Source organism: Argiope bruennichi, chromosome X1, assembly GCF_947563725.1.
Source record: "Argiope bruennichi chromosome X1, qqArgBrue1.1, whole genome shotgun sequence".
Taxonomy (NCBI): domain Eukaryota; kingdom Metazoa; phylum Arthropoda; class Arachnida; order Araneae; family Araneidae; genus Argiope; species Argiope bruennichi.
Genome location: NC_079162.1, coordinates 89,737,186 through 89,755,786, shown reverse-complemented (window position 1 = coordinate 89,755,786; position 18,601 = coordinate 89,737,186). Strand labels below are relative to the sequence as shown.

The 18,601-nt window shown below is 24.8% G+C and overlaps 1 long non-coding RNA gene across 2 annotated transcripts; it reads left to right on the top strand.

The window, feature by feature from the left end:
* The first annotated feature begins 66 nt into the window (after nt 1-66).
* On the top strand, nt 67-6,337 carry LOC129959076 (uncharacterized). 2 transcript variants are annotated; one of them, XR_008783389.1, is made up of 4 exons: nt 67-259; nt 1,401-1,632; nt 5,348-5,403; nt 6,282-6,337. It is a non-coding gene; the product is annotated as an uncharacterized LOC129959076 (long non-coding RNA). The 2 variants fall into 2 exon arrangements; XR_008783388.1 differs by lacking the exon at nt 67-259 and having other exon boundaries at nt 982-1,632.
* The last annotated feature ends 12,264 nt before the right edge of the window (nt 6,338-18,601 follow it).

Here is an 18,601-nt window from a genome sequence, read left to right as displayed (position 1 = left end):
CAAAAGGTAATAAAAATTATTATTCTCTCATCGCTCTACTTTATGACGTTGTCTGGAACAATCGTTATTGATTCAAGTTACAATCTTTATATTTTTGAGTAAATACTATTGCTGCATGTTAAATTCATGTGAAGCAAATAAGTTTCATTTAAATTAAGGAAGTTATGTTAATGGTGTATAACTGTCATAATCAGGATCAGATTAAGTCCTATAGGGGCCGTAGAATATGTTAGTCATGATACCTCTTTCCCAACTTCAGGTATCAGAAATGTTTTTATTGATTTTAATATCTATATGCTCAGTTTTAAGCAGTAAATTTTGACAAATTTAAATATATATATATATATATATATATATATAATATATATATATAAAAAACAAATTAAAGTTTTAAAGTAAATTTTTAAAAAGAAGTAAAAAAATGATTTTTTAACAATATTGAAATACTATTTAATCCTCTGACCAGATAGCAATTAAATTATAAAACAATATATCTTGCTAGCGGTCATATGAGAAATCTTTCATACTATAATTAATTATTATTGCTGTTTGAATAATAGAAAATAGAATCATAGAAAAATGCGGCAAGAAAAAATTTAACTCATTTTCATCATTTTTTGTATGTATGGAGAAAATGTAAAGAATTCTGAGAGGATTTTCACATAATAATATGTAATCAACAGTTGTGGGGGAGAACCGACTCAATCTGAAGATAGAGAAGTGAAATGAAAATATAAGAGGATTTTTTTTTTTTTTTTTTTTTTTAACACAATGCCAGTTTTATATTAGTTATCCCTCTAAAATTGTCATTTCTTTCATTGTCACTAATAAAAAATTAGCGTATTTTCATAAATTCAATTTTATAAATGTTCTGATTGTTTATTTTGGTATTAAGAATGTATTTGTTTCACTTTTTATTAAATTATTTTTATGAAGTTTGTTTCATTAAAGACTAGAAGCATATTTCTTCTTAATGACACTTCTAGAAATTTTTTGAAAGTGTTTCGATGTGAAACAAAAACATTCATGCTAAATGTTATTACAGATAAGTTTTATTTACTATTTAAAATTTCTGTTTCACATTTATATTAATACAATATAAATCTGGTCTTGCTCTGAAGTCCGTGATTAAGTTATCAAAATTTGCCAAAATTTAACCTCAGAATGGGATTTCATATATATATAATCTGTAATGTGTAAAAACTATGGGATTTCATATATATATAATCTGTAATGTGTAAAAACTATGGGATTTCATATATATATAATCTGTAATGTGTAAAAACTATGGGATTTCATATATATATAATCTGTAATGTGTAAAAACTATGGGATTTCATATATATATAATCTGTAATGTGTAAAAACTGTTTACACATTGTTGTTATTTCCCTTTATAGGCATCAGAAATAATTTATAATGCTGTGCGCATTAGTGATGTGAGAGTGACTGATGCCTAAGGTATAATATAATTTTTTTACCCAGGTAATTTCATTACCACTTCACCCCCTGTTTTACTGTTTTGTCCTAATGTTTCCCCATAAAAATGGCATGTATACCTGTCGATTCTGGTCAAAACATCACTGTTATCCAGATGAAGAGTAATAAAAATTATTTGATCATATAAATAAGGTGGGTTAATTTCGATATTTCATAGTCTTTCAAAAATTTATTTTCTTTTATAATAAAACTATTAATTTTTAAATGTATTCTTATGTCAAAGATAAAAAATATTTTACATGAATTTTAAATTATACCCCCAGTTTTGACCTTTCATTTATTTCTTGATTAATCATATTTTGTATTGAAACTGGATTTCATAATTTTCTTCAAGTTGGCTTTTTTTTCTGCTAAGATTTATTACTAAGAGTATTGTATTTTTAAAGTATTTTTGTTTAATTTAAGAGCTCTTAAAAAAACTGTTGATACATTGACGAATGTAGAATATCTTCAAATAACAATTTTGCTATCAATTTCCTACTGATTTCTGTTAAAATTTTCTTAATTGACAGTTTTCTTTCTTATAGATTTTTTCTCACAAATCTTTTATAATAGAATGTTGAATATTATTTTGTTCTTTCTATTTCTTTTTAAGAGTTCGTTTTTGCCAACCATTTCAACAGAAATAAAAAATATTTAACATTGCAAAATACTCAAAATTTTGTTGAGCATTTAATTATATTTTTATGTAACATTAAGATAAATTTTCATAATTTTTGGTTCTGCAATCAATCTTATCAGAACTAACAAAAGTTTTTTTGTACAAATGACAATGACCACTTAATTTAAATTTAATGTCTTTGTAACGATCTGTAGCATTTCTTATATATTTGATGTCTAGTCATGCATAGTTTTTATATAAACTTATATTCATTTTCACTAATTTCTAATGTAAATTATTCTTACTATATAACATACATGTGATTCATCTGAATAAGAAAAAAATAATTAAAAATAAAATGATTTTGACTTTCTTTTCGAGAAAGGATATCTTGAAGACAAATATCCCCCCCCCTTTTTTAAAATTTAAAATGATATTTATGTGACAGTAAGCTTTATTTTTAATATGTTGACTATCAACCAAGCAGAATTTGTAACTTTCTTTTAATAATTCCTTATGTTCACAATGTTCATATTTTGTAACATTAATGAAAATTTTACAGTAATTCAAAACTTTTAGAATTTTCCTCATGCCTTAATTATAAGATGTGTGACATTAAGATTAGATTTGTCACAGATTTTCAGACTTTATAATTCTGCAGGTTGCTTTATCAGACACTACAAAAAACTTTTGTGAAAATTGAATTTTTTACATAATTTCACATTTAATATGTTTTAGTATCAATTTGTGATACTTTTTATATATTAATGATATTTAGTTTTTTAGGTGATTAAGGATATTTAATTTTTATTTTCAAATCATATTTACTTTTTTTCTACTAATATAAATTATTCTTTCTATCTAGTGTACATATGGTTCATCTGAATAAAGAGTAATTTAACTTTGCAACTGAAATTAAACTCGTATGTTTTTTTTCCTGCCATTGTATTAAATATTTCATTGTCTCTGAATTCAGATAAAATTGCTATAATTCTTCAAATACTTTAAATATGACTTGTTGCTGAAGATTATTTCCTTTTAATTATAGTTTGAACAATCCTAAAGGTCTAACTGTTTTGCAGACAAATTTCATAATATTATTAAAGTCTGTTTATTTTTGCTGTTTTTCAAAAAAAAAAAAAAAAAAAAAGGTTTTTACATGAATAATATACTTGAATATTTTATGTATTTGATTTTATAGCAAATATTAGAATTAATTTCTATAAATTTTGAACTTCCTCACTCAATATTTCATAATTCACTCAAGATCTCATATTGTGTACTCAGAAGTTTAATAGTTTTCTTTTTATGTCTTACAAATTATTGTTTATTTTAATTTTTTTGTTCAATTTATTCTATTAAATATAAGACCTCTTTGATTATTAAATGGTTCTGATTCCCCATTTAATGAAAAATATTCTGTAAAAGGATATCTGGTATTTTTTTCAATCTGAATTCAAATTTTTAGCAGACAGCAACATTTACTCAACATTTTTCCATTCTTTGAATCTCATCCAATTAGAATTTTTATTTTTATTTTAATAATTCTTTTCATTGATGTTTTTTTCTTTCAAATATATATATATATATATATACACAGACTTTAATATTTCTATCAAGTTCTCGTGTTCTGTACTCTGAGGTTGAATTCATATGAATTACGGTTTATTGTAAAACTTAACACTGAAATTATTCTGTTGAATATAAGAGCTCTGTACATAGCAAATGGCTTTGATTCTCTGTGAAATGAAGGATATTCTACAAAAGCAAACCTGCTATTTTTTTTTTTCAATATAAATTGAAATTTTCATACAGAAGGTTTAATAAAAAAATTTTCCATTCTTTGATTCTCCGAGAAATAGAACTTTTATTTTACTATTTGTCGTTCTTTATTTGAATGTTTCTTTGTGCCAAATATTTCAACAGAAATGTAACATTTAGACAAATACAAAACCCTCACAGATTTCTTCATCTCTTTATTTTGTTAAAGTTGACATGAATTTTCATATTTTAAAATTATGTGGATTGTTTCATTAGACCATAATAAGAAATTAACAATTTTTTTTGTAATCTGATTATTGTAAAACTTATGTGTTTATGCATGTGTCAGTGTAATTTTTGGTTACTGATCAGTAATTTTTATATCAATTTAATTTTATTGCAATATAAAGTATTGCATTCTGTATCATTCTAATTGTCCTTTTTATTGTCTGTAATTCTCACAAATATAGCTATAGTTGCTGTAACACTTTAAACATGATTTGTCAGTGAAGATTATTTCTATTTTTTTATAGCCGGAGTACTGTAATGTTTTTACACTACATCAGAAAATTCACAATATATTTTTGAGGTTTGTTTATATTTGCAGTTGATGCAAAAAAAAAAAAAAAAACAAAACCTTTTTTTTTCATGGTTAATATACTTGACTGTTTATGCCTTTTATTTCATAGCAAATATTAGATATAATTTCCAGAAATTTCTAATTCATCTTTCTGACATAGACTTTAATATTTCACTCAAGATCTCACATTCTGTACTCTTAGGTTGTATTCATAAGAATTATGGTTTATTGTAAAACTTAACACTGAAATTATTCTGTGGAATATAAGAGCTCTGTGCATAACAAATAACTTTTATTGTCTGTGAAATGAAGGATATTCTTTAAAAGTATATCTGAAGTTTTTTTTTTTTTTATCTACATTGAAATTTTCACCTCAAAGCAGGTTTTATGCTAAATTTTTGCATTCTTTGATTCTCAGACAAATAGAACTTTTATTTTTAACTTTATAGTTCTTTATTTGAATGTTTCTTTGTGCCATTTGTTTCAGCAGAAATGTAACATTTAGATAAACACAAAACCCTCAAAATTTTCTTCATCCCTTTATTTAGTTAAAGTTGACATGAATTTTTATATTTTAAAATTCTGTGGATTGTATCATTAGAGGCATAATAAAAGATGATCACTTTTTTTGTGTAATTTTTTTATTGTAAAACTTATGTGTTTATGCATGTATCTGTGTAATTTTTATATCAATTTAATTTTATTGCAATATAAAGTATTGGCATTATTTATCCTAAATATACTTCATATGAATAAGGTGTAATATTTCTTTCTAAATGACTTGACGCATACATGTTCTTTGTATTGTGTTTTTTATTATCTGTAATTCTCACATTAATGCTTTAATTGCAGGAACACTTTCAACATGACTTTTCATTGAAGATTATTTCTATTTTTTTTTATAGTTGGAATTCTCTGCTGTTTTTACATTATATCAGAAGATTCTCTCTTTATTATTGAGGTTTGTATATTTTTGTTGTTTATGAAAAAAAGTATCTTTTCCATGGTTTATACACTTGTGTATTTATGTATTTTGTTTGATAGCAAATATTAGACATAATTTTTATAAATTTCTAATTTATCTTTCTGACACAGCCTTTAATATTTCACTAAAGATCTCACATTCGGTGCTGTTGTATTCATATGAATTATAGTTTATTATAAAACTTAACACTGAAATATTCTGTTGAATATAAGAGCTCTGTGCATAGCAAATAGCATTGATTCTCAGTGAAATAAAGGATATTCTTTAAAAGCATATCTGCTGTTTTTTTTTTAATGTAAATGAAAATTTTTACCTCAGAGCAGGTTTTATCCAAAAATTTTCCATTCTTTGATTTTCAGACAAATAGAACTTTTATTTTTAACTTTATAGTTCTTTATTTGAGTGTGTGTTTGTGCCAATTGTTTCAGCAGAAATGTAACATTTACATCAATACAAAACCCTCACAATTTTCTTCATCCCTTTATTTTGTTAAAGTTGACATGAATTTTCATATTTTAAAATTCATTGGATAGTTTCATTAGAGGCATAATAAAAAATTATCACTTTTTTGTGTAATTTTTTTATTGTAAAACTTATGTGTTTATGCATGTATCTGTGTAATTTTTATATCAATTTGATTTTATTGCAATATAAAGTATTGGCATTCTTTATCCTAAATATACTTCATATGAATAAGGTGTAATATTTCTTTCTAAATGACTTGACACATAGATGTTCTTTTTACTGCATTTGTATTGTTTTTTATTATCTGTAATTGTCACATTAATTCTATAGTTGCAGGAACACTTTCACCATGATTTTTTGTTGAAGATTATTTCTATTTTTTTTTATAGTTGGGCTTCTCTACTGTTTTTGCATTATATCAGAAGATTCTCTATATTTTATAGAGGTTTGTATGCTTTTGTTGTTTATGCAAAAAAAGTATCTTTTTCATGGTTTATATACTTGTATATTTATGTAATTATTTTCTTGAATATAAGAGCTATCTGCATAGCAAACAGCATTAATTCTCTGTGAAATGGATATTCTTTAAAAACATATCTGCTGTATTTTTTTAAAGTAATTTAAAATTTTCACCCCAGAGCAGGTATTATACAAAAATTTTTTACATTCTTTTATTCTCAACAAATAGAACTTTTATTTTTAACTTTATAGTTCTTTATTTGAATGTTTCTTTGTGCTATTTGTTTCAGCAGAAATGTAACATTTAGATAAACACAAAACCCTCAAAATTTTCTTCATCCCTTTATTTTGTTAAAGTTGACATGAATTTTAATATTTTAAAATTCTGTGGATTGTTTCATTAGAGGCATAATAAAAAGTTACCACTATTTTTGTGTAATTTGATTATTGTAAAAATTATGTGTTTATGCATGTATCTCTGTAATTTTTGATTTCACTCAAGATCTCACATTCAGTGATGTTGTATTGATATGAATTATGGTTTATTATAAAACTTAACACTGAAATATTCTGTTGAATATAAGAGCTCAGTGCATAGCAAATAGCATTGATTCTGTGTGAAATGAAGGACAGTCTTTAAAAGCAAATCTGCTGTTTTTTTAAATGTATTTTGAAATTTTCACCTCAGAGATGGTTTTATGCTAAATTTTTCCATTCTTTGATTCTCGGACAAATAGAAGTTTTATTTTTAACTTTATAGTTCTTTATATGAATGTTTCTTTGTGCCAATTCTTTCAGCAGAAATGTAAATTTTAGATAAATACAAAACCCTCACAATTTTCTTCATCCCTTTATTTAGTTAAAGTTGACAGGAATTTTTATATTTTAAAATTCTGTGGATTGTATCATTAGAGGCATAATAAAAGATGATCACTTTTTTGTGTAATTTTTTTATTGGAAAACTTATGTCTTTATGCATGTATCTGTGTAATTTTTGATTACTCATCAGTAATTTTTATATCAATTTAATTTTATTGTAATATAAAGTATTGATATTCTTTATACTAAATATACTTCATCTGAATAAAGAGTAATATCTCTTTCTAAATGACTTGAAGCATGCATGTTCTTTTTACTGCATTTGAATTACGTTTTATATTGTCTGTAATTCTCACAATAATGCTATAGTTGCAGGAACACTTTAAACATGATTTTCCATTTAAGATTATTTCTATTTTTTTTTTTATAGTTGGGCTTCTCTACTGTTTTTACATTATATCAGAAGGTTCTCTACATTTTATAGAGGTTTGTATGCTTTTGTTGTTTATGCAAAAAAGTATCTTTTTCATGGTTTATATACTTGTATATTTATGTATTTTGTTTGATAGAAAATATTAGACATAATATCCATAAATTTCTAATTTATGTTTCTGACAGAACCTTTAATTTTCCACTCAAGATCTCACATTCTGAACTCTGATGTTGTATTCATATGAATTATGGTTTATTGTAAATCTTAACACTGAAATATTCTGTTGAATATAAGAGCTCTGTGCATAGCGTGCATTTATTCTCTGTGAAATGAAGGATATTCTTTAAAAGCATATCTGCTGTTTTATTAAAATGTAAATTAAAATTTTCACCTCAGAGCAGGTATTATACAAAATTTTTCCATTCTTTGATTCTCAGACAAATAGATTTTTTATTTTTAATTTTATAGTTCTTTATTTGAATGTTTCTTTGTGCCAATTGTTTCAGCAGAAATGTAACATTTAGATAAACACAAAACCCTCAAATTTTTCTTCATCCCTTTATTTTGTTAAAATTGACATGAATTTTCATATTTTAAAATTCTGTGGATTGTTTCATTAGAGGCATAATAAAAAGTTATCGCTATTTTTGTGTAATTTGATTATTGTAAAAATTATGTGTTTATGCATGTATCTCTGTAATTTTTGATTACTGATCAGTAATTTTTATATCAATTTAATTTATTTCCCAATATAAAGTATTGGCATTCTATATCCTGAATATACTTCATCTGAATAAGGAGTAGTATTTCTTTATAAATGACTTGAAGCATACATGTTCTTTTTACTGCATTTGAATTACGTTTTTCATTGTCTGTAATGCTCAAAATAATGCTATATATGCAGGAACACTTTAAACATGATTTTTCTTTGAAGATTATTTCTGTTTTTTTTTTTTATAGTTGGAATTCTCTGCTGTTTATACATTATATCAGAAGATTCTCTCTTTATTATTGAGGTTTGTATATTTTTATTGTTTATGCAAAAAAAGTATCTTTTCCATTGTTTATATACTTGTGTATTTATGTATTTTGTTTGATAGCAAATATTAGACATAATTTCCATAAATTTCTAATTTATCTTTCTGACACAGCCTTTAATATTCCACTCAAGATCTCACATTCTGTGATGTTGTATTCATCTGAATTATGGTTTATTGTAAAACTTAACACTGAAATATTCTGTTGAATATAAGAGCTCTGTGCATAGCAAATAGCATTGATTCTGTGTGAAATGAAGGACATTCTTTAAAAGCAAATCTGCTGTTTTTTAAATGTATTTTGAAATTTTCACCTCAAAGCAGGTTTTATGCTAAATTTTTCCATTCTTTGATTCTCTTACAAATAGAACTTTTATTTTTAACTTTATAGTTCTTTATATGAATGTTTCTTTGGGCCAATTCTTTCAGCAGAAATGTAAATTTTAGATAAATAGAAAACCCTCACAATTTTCTTCATCCCTTTATTTAGTTAAAGTTGACATGAATTTTTATATTTTAAAATTCTGTGGATTGTATCATTAGAGGCATAATAAAAGATGATCACTTTTTTGTGTAATTTTTTTATTGGAAAACTTATGTCTTTATGCATGTATCTGTGTAATTTTTGATTACTCATCAGTAATTTTTATATCAATTTAATTTTATTGTAATATAAAGTATTGATATTCTTTATACTAAATATACTTCATCTGAATAAGGAGTAATATCTCTTTCTAAATGACTTGAAGCATGCATGTTCTTTTTACTGCATTTGAATTACGTTTTATATTGTCTGTAATTCTCACAATAATGCTATAGTTGCAGGAACACTTTAAACATGATTTTCCATTTAAGATTATTTCTATTTTTTTTTTATAGTTGGGCTTCTCTACTGTTTTTACATTATATCAGAAGGTTCTCTACATTTTATAGAGGTTTGTATGCTTTTGTTGTTTATGCAAAAAAAGTATCTTTTTCATGGTTTATATACTTGTATATTTATGTATTTTGTTTGATAGAAAATATTAGACATAATATCCATAAATTTCTAATTTATGTTTCTGACAGAACCTTTAATTTTCCACTCAAGATCTCACATTCTGAACTCTGATGTTGTATTCATATGAATTATGGTTTATTGTAAATCTTAACACTGAAATATTCTGTTGAATATAAGAGCTCTGTGCATAGCGTGCATTTATTCTCTGTGAAATGAAGGATATTCTTTAAAAGCATATCTGCTGTTTTATTAAAATGTAAATTAAAATTTTCACCTCAGAGCAGGTATTATACAAAATTTTTCCATTCTTTGATTCTCAGACAAATAGATCTTTTATTTTTAATTTTATAGTTCTTTATTTGAATGTTTCTTTGTGCCAATTGTTTCAGCAGAAATGTAACATTTAGATAAACACAAAACCCTCAAATTTTTCTTCATCCCTTTATTTTGTTAAAGTTGACATGAATTTTTATATTTTAAAATTCTGTGGATTGTTTCATTAGAGGCATAATAAAAAGTTATCGCTATTTTTGTGTAATTTGATTATTGTAAAAATTATGTGTTTATGCATGTATCTGTAATTTTTGATTACTGATCAGTAATTTTTATATTAATTTAATTTATTTCCCAATATAAAGTATTGGCATTCTATATCCTGAATATGCTTCATCTGAATAAGGAGTAGTATTTCTTTATAAATGACTTGAAGCATACATGTTCTTTTTACTGCATTTGAATTACGTTTTTCATTGTCTGTAATGCTCAAAATAATGCTATATATGCAGGAACACTTTAAACATGATTTTTCTTTGAAGATTATTTCTGTTTTTTTTTTTTATGGTTGGAATTCTCTGCTGTTTTTACATTATATCAGAAGATTCTCTCTTTATTATTGAGGTTTGTATATTTTTATTGTTTATGCAAAAAAAGTATCTTTTCCATTGTTTATATACTTGTGTATTTATGTATTTTGTTTGATAGCAAATATTAGACATAATTTCCATAAATTTCTAATTTATCTTTCTGACACAGCCTTTAATATTCCACTCAAGATCTCACATTCTGTGATGTTGTATTCATCTGAATTATCCTTTATTGTAAAACTTAACACTGAAATATTCTGTTGAATATAAGAGCTCTGTGCATAGCAAATAGCATTGATTCTGTGTGAAATGAAGGACATTCTTTAAAAGCAAATCTGCTGTTTTTTAAATGTATTTTGAAATTTTCACCTCAAAGCAGGTTTTATGCTAAATTTTTCCATTCTTTGATTCTCTTACAAATAGAACTTTTATTTTTAACTTTATAGTTCTTTATATGAATGTTTCTTTGGGCCAATTCTTTCAGCAGAAATGTAAATTTTAGATAAATAGAAAACCCTCACAATTTTCTTCATCCCTTTATTTAGTTAAAGTTGACATGAATTTTTATATTTTAAAATTCTGTGGATTGTATCATTAGAGGCATAATAAAAGATGATCACTTTTTTGTGTAATTTTTTTATTGGAAAACTTATGTCTTTATGCATGTATCTGTGTAATTTTTGATTACTCATCAGTAATTTTTATATCAATTTAATTTTATTGTAATATAAAGTATTGATATTCTTTATACTAAATATACTTCATCTGAATAAGGAGTAATATCTCTTTCTAAATGACTTGAAGCATGCATGTTCTTTTTACTGCATTTGAATTACGTTTTATATTGTCTGTAATTCTCACAATAATGCTATAGTTGCAGGAACACTTTAAACATGATTTTCCATTTAAGATTATATCTATTTTTTTTTTATAGTTGGGCTTCTCTACTGTTTTTACATTATATCAGAAGGTTCTCTACATTTTATAGAGGTTTGTATGCTTTTGTTGTTTATGCAAAAAAAGTATCTTTTTCATGGTTTATATACTTGTATATTTATGTATTTTGTTTGATAGAAAATATTAGACATAATATCCATAAATTTCTAATTTATGTTTCTGACAGAACCTTTAATTTTCCACTCAAGATCTCACATTCTGAACTCTGATGTTGTATTCATATGAATTATGGTTTATTGTAAATCTTAACACTGAAATATTCTGTTGAATATAAGAGCTCTGTGCATAGCGTGCATTTATTCTCTGTGAAATGAAGGATATTCTTTAAAAGCATATCTGCTGTTTTATTAAAATGTAAATTAAAATTTTCACCTCAGAGCAGGTATTATACAAAATTTTTCCATTCTTTGATTCTCAGACAAATAGATCTTTTATTTTTAACTTTATAGTTCTTTATTTGAATGTTTCTTTGTGCCAATTGTTTCAGCAGAAATGTAACATTTAGATAAACACAAAACCCTCAAATTTTTCTTCATCCCTTTATTTTGTTAAAGTTGACATGAATTTTTATATTTTAAAATTCTGTGGATTGTTTCATTAGAGGCATAATAAAAAGTTATCGCTATTTTTGTGTAATTTGATTATTGTAAAAATTATGTGTTTATGCATGTATCTGTAATTTTTGATTACTGATCAGTAATTTTTATATTAATTTAATTTATTTCCCAATATAAAGTATTGGCATTCTATATCCTGAATATACTTCATCTGAATAAGGAGTAGTATTTCTTTATAAATGACTTGAAGCATACATGTTCTTTTTACTGCATTTGAATTACGTTTTTCATTGTCTGTAATGCTCAAAATAATGCTATATATGCAGGAACACTTTAAACATGATTTTTCTTTGAAGATTATTTCTGTTTTTTTTTTTTATGGTTGGAATTCTCTGCTGTTTTTACATTATATCAGAAGATTCTCTCTTTATTATTGAGGTTTGTATATTTTTATTGTTTATGCAAAAAAAGTATCTTTTCCATTGTTTATATACTTGTGTATTTATGTATTTTGTTTGATAGCAAATATTAGACATAATTTCCATAAATTTCTAATTTATCTTTCTGACACAGCCTTTAATATTCCACTCAAGATCTCACATTCTGTGATGTTGTATTCATCTGAATTATGGTTTATTGTAAAACTTAACACTGAAATATTCTGTTGAATATAAGAGCTCTGTGCATAGCAAATAGCATTGATTCTGTGTGAAATGAAGGACATTCTTTAAAAGCAAATCTGCTGTTTTTTAAATGTATTTTGAAATTTTCACCTCAAAGCAGGTTTTATGCTAAATTTTTCCATTCTTTGATTCTCTTACAAATAGAACTTTTATTTTTAACTTTATAGTTCTTTATATGAATGTTTCTTTGGGCCAATTCTTTCAGCAGAAATGTAAATTTTAGATAAATAGAAAACCCTCACAATTTTCTTCATCCCTTTATTTAGTTAAAGTTGACATGAATTTTTATATTTTAAAATTCTGTGGATTGTATCATTAGAGGCATAATAAAAGATGATCACTTTTTTGTGTAATTTTTTTATTGGAAAACTTATGTCTTTATGCATGTATCTGTGTAATTTTTGATTACTCATCAGTAATTTTTATATCAATTTAATTTTATTGTAATATAAAGTATTGATATTCTTTATACTAAATATACTTCATCTGAATAAGGAGTAATATCTCTTTCTAAATGACTTGAAGCATGCATGTTCTTTTTACTGCATTTGAATTACGTTTTATATTGTCTGTAATTCTCACAATAATGCTATAGTTGCAGGAACACTTTAAACATGATTTTCCATTTAAGATTATTTCTATTTTTTTTTTATAGTTGGGCTTCTCTACTGTTTTTACATTATATCAGAAGGTTCTCTACATTTTATAGAGGTTTGTATGCTTTTGTTGTTTATGCAAAAAAAGTATCTTTTTCATGGTTTATATACTTGTATATTTATGTATTTTGTTTGATAGAAAATATTAGACATAATATCCATAAATTTCTAATTTATGTTTCTGACAGAACCTTTAATTTTCCACTCAAGATCTCACATTCTGAACTCTGATGTTGTATTCATATGAATTATGGTTTATTGTAAATCTTAACACTGAAATATTCTGTTGAATATAAGAGCTCTGTGCATAGCGTGCATTTATTCTCTGTGAAATGAAGGATATTCTTTAAAAGCATATCTGCTGTTTTATTAAAATGTAAATTAAAATTTTCACCTCAGGGCAGGTATTATACAAAATTTTTCCATTCTTTGATTCTCAGACAAATAGATCTTTTATTTTTAACTTTATAGTTCTTTATTTGAATGTTTCTTTGTGCCAATTGTTTCAGCAGAAATGTAACATTTAGATAAACACAAAACCCTCAAATTTTTCTTCATCCCTTTATTTTGTTAAAGTTGACATGAATTTTTATATTTTAAAATTCTGTGGATTATTTCATTAGAGGCATAATAAAAAGTTATCGCTATTTTTGTGTAATTTGATTATTGTAAAAATTATGTGTTTATGCATGTATCTGTAATTTTTGATTACTGATCAGTAATTTTTATATTAATTTAATTTATTTCCCAATATAAAGTATTGGCATTCTATATCCTGAATATACTTCATCTGAATAAGGAGTAGTATTTCTTTATAAATGACTTGAAGCATACATGTTCTTTTTACTGCATTTGAATTACGTTTTTCATTGTCTGTAATGCTCAAAATAATGCTATATATGCAGGAACACTTTAAACATAATTTTTCTTTGAAGATTATTTCTGTTTTTTTTTTATAGTTGGAATTCTCTGCTGTTTTTACATTATATCAGAAGATTCTCTCTTTATTATTGAGGTTTGTATATTTTTATTGTTTATGCAAAAAAAGTATCTTTTCCATTGTTTATATACTTGTGTATTTATGTATTTTGTTTGATAGCAAATATTAGACATAATTTCCATAAATTTCTAATTTATCTTTCTGACACAGCCTTTAATATTCCACACAAGATCTCACATTCTGTGATGTTGTATTCATCTGAATTATGGTTTATTGTAAAACTTAACACTGAAATATTCTGTTGAATATAAGAGCTCTGTGCATAGCAAATAGCATTGATTCTGTGTGAAATGAAGGACATTCTTTAAAAGCAAATCTGCTGTTTTTTAAATGTATTTTGAAATTTTCACCTCAAAGCAGGTTTTATGCTAAATTTTTCCATTCTTTGATTTTCTTACAAATAGAACTTTTATTTTTAACTTTATAGTTCTTTATATGAATGTTTCTTTGGGCCAATTCTTTCAGCAGAAATGTAAATTTTAGATAAATAGAAAACCCTCACAATTTTCTTCATCCCTTTATTTAGTTAAAGTTGACATGAATTTTTATATTTTAAAATTCTGTGGATTGTATCATTAGAGGCATAATAAAAGATGATCACTTTTTTGTGTAATTTTTTTATTGGAAAACTTATGTCTTTATGCATGTATCTGTGTAATTTTTGATTACTCATCAGTAATTTTTATATCAATTTAATTTTATTGTAATATAAAGTATTGATATTCTTTATACTAAATATACTTCATCTGAATAAGGAGTAATATCTCTTTCTAAATGACTTGAAGCATGCATGTTCTTTTTACTGCATTTGAATTACGTTTTATATTGTCTGTAATTCTCACAATAATGCTATAGTTGCAGGAACACTTTAAACATGATTTTCCATTTAAGATTATTTCTATTTTTTTTTTATAGTTGGGCTTCTCTACTGTTTTTACATTATATCAGAAGGTTCTCTACATTTTATAGAGGTTTGTATGCTTTTGTTGTTTATGCAAAAAAAGTATCTTTTTCATGGTTTATATACTTGTATATTTATGTATTTTGTTTGATAGAAAATATTAGACATAATATCCATAAATTTCTAATTTATGTTTCTGACAGAACCTTTAATTTTCCACTCAAGATCTCACATTCTGAACTCTGATGTTGTATTCATATGAATTATGGTTTATTGTAAATCTTAACACTGAAATATTCTGTTGAATATAAGAGCTCTGTGCATAGCGTGCATTTATTCTCTGTGAAATGAAGGATATTCTTTAAAAGCATATCTGCTGTTTTATTAAAATGTAAATTAAAATTTTCACCTCAGAGCAGGTATTATACAAAATTTTTCCATTCTTTGATTCTCAGACAAATAGATTTTTTATTTTTAATTTTATAGTTCTTTATTTGAATGTTTCTTTGTGCCAATTGTTTCAGCAGAAATGTAACATTTAGATAAACACAAAACCCTCAAATTTTTCTTCATCCCTTTATTTTGTTAAAGTTGACATGAATTTTCATATTTTAAAATTCTGTGGATTGTTTCATTAGAGGCATAATAAAAAGTTATCGCTATTTTTGTGTAATTTGATTATTGTAAAAATTATGTGTTTATGCATGTATCTCTGTAATTTTTGATTACTGATCAGTAATTTTTATATCAATTTAATTTATTTCCCAATATAAAGTATTGGCATTCTATATCCTGAATATACTTCATCTGAATAAGGAGTAGTATTTCTTTATAAATGACTTGAAGCATACATGTTCTTTTTACTGCATTTGAATTACGTTTTTCATTGTCTGTAATGCTCAAAATAATGCTATATATGCAGGAACACTTTAAACATGATTTTTCTTTGAAGATTATTTCTGTTTTTTTTTTTTATAGTTGGAATTCTCTGCTGTTTTTACATTATATCAGAAGATTCTCTCTTTATTATTGAGGTTTGTATATTTTTATTGTTTATGCAAAAAAAGTATCTTTTCCATTGTTTATATACTTGTGTATTTATGTATTTTGTTTGATAGCAAATATTAGACATAATTTCCATAAATTTCTAATTTATCTTTCTGACACAGCCTTTAATATTCCACTCAAGATCTCACATTCTGTGATGTTGTATTGATATGAATTATGGTTTATTATAAAACTTAACACTGAAATATTCTGTTGAATATAAGAGCTCAGTGCATAGCAAATAGCATTGATTCTGTGTGAAATGAAGGACAGTCTTTAAAAGCAAATCTGCTGTTTTTTTAAATGTTTTTTGAAATTTTCACCTCAGAGATGGTTTTATGCTAAATTTTTCCATTCTTTGATTCTCGGACAAATAGAAGTTTTATTTTTAACTTTATAGTTCTTTATATGAATGTTTCTTTGTGCCAATTCTTTCAGCAGAAATGTAAATTTTAGATAAATAGAAAACCCTCACAATTTTCTTCATCCCTTTATTTAGTTAAAGTTGACATGAATTTTTATATTTTAAAATTCTGTGGATTGTATCATTAGAGTCATAATAAAAGATGATCACTTTTTTGTGTAATTTTTTTATTGGAAAACTTATGTCTTTATTCATGTATCTGTGTAATTTTTGATTACTCATCAGTAATTTTTATATCAATTTAATTTTATTGTAATATAAAGTATTGATATTCTTTATACTAAATATACTTCATCTGAATAAGGAGTAATATCTCTTTCTAAATGACTTGAAGCATGCATGTTCTTTTTACTGCATTTGAATTACGTTTTATATTGTCTGTAATTCTCACAATAATGCTATAGTTGCAGGAACACTTTAAACATGATTTTCCATTTAAGATTATTTCTATTTTTTTTTTATAGTTGGGCTTCTCTACTGTTTTTACATTATATCAGAAGGTTCTCTACATTTTATAGAGGTTTGTATGCTTTTGTTGTTTATGCAAAAAAAGTATCTTTTTCATGGTTTATATACTTGTATATTTATGTATTTTGTTTGATAGAAAATATTAGACATAATATCCATAAATTTCTAATTTATGTTTCTGACAGAACCTTTAATTTTCCACTCAAGATCTCACATTCTGAACTCTGATGTTGTATTCATATGAATTATGGTTTATTGTAAATCTTAACACTGAAATATTCTGTTGAATATAAGAGCTCTGTGCATAGCGTGCATTTATTCTCTGTGAAATGAAGGATATTCTTTAAAAGCATATCTGCTGTTTTATTAAAATGTAAATTAAAATTTTCACCTCAGAGCAGGTATTATACAAAATTTTTCCATTCTTTGATTCTCAGACAAATAGATCTTTTATTTTTAATTTTATAGTTCTTTATTTGAATGTTTCTTTGTGCCAATTGTTTCAGCAGAAATGTAACATTTAGATAAACACAAAACCCTCAAATTTTTCTTCATCCCTTTATTTTGTTAAAGTTGACATGAATTTTTATATTTTAAAATTCTGTGGATTGTTTCATTAGAGGCATAATAAAAAGTTATCGCTATTTTTGTGTAATTTGATTATTGTAAAAATTATGTGTTTATGCATGTATCTGTAATTTTTGATTACTGATCAGTAATTTTTATATTAATTTAATTTATTTCCCAATATAAAGTATTGGCATTCTATATCCTGAATATACTTCATCTGAATAAGGAGTAGTATTTCTTTATAAATGACTTGAAGCATACATGTTCTTTTTACTGCATTTGAATTACGTTTTTCATTGTCTCTAATGCTCAAAATAATGCTATATATGCAGGAACACTTTAAACATGATTTTTCTTTGAAGATTATTTCTGTTTTTTTTTTTTTTTTTTATGGTTGGAATTCTCTGCTGTTTTTACATTATATCAGAAGATTCTCTCTTTATTATTGAGGTTTGTATATTTTTATTGTTTATGCAAAAAAAGTATCTTTTCCATTGTTTATATACTTGTGTATTTATGTATTTTGTTTGATAGCAAATATTAGACATAATTTCCATAAATTTCTAATTTATCTTTCTGACACAGCCTTTAATATTCCACTCAAGATCTCACATTCTGTGATGTTGTATTCATCTGAATTATGGTTTATTGTAAAACTTAACACTGAAATATTCTGTTGAATATAAGAGCTCTGTGCATAGCAAATAGCATTGATTCTGTGTGAAATGAAGGACATTCTTTAAAAGCAAATCTGCTGTTTTTTAAATGTATTTTGAAATTTTCACCTCAAAGCAGGTTTTATGCTAAATTTTTCCATTCTTTGATTCTCTTACAA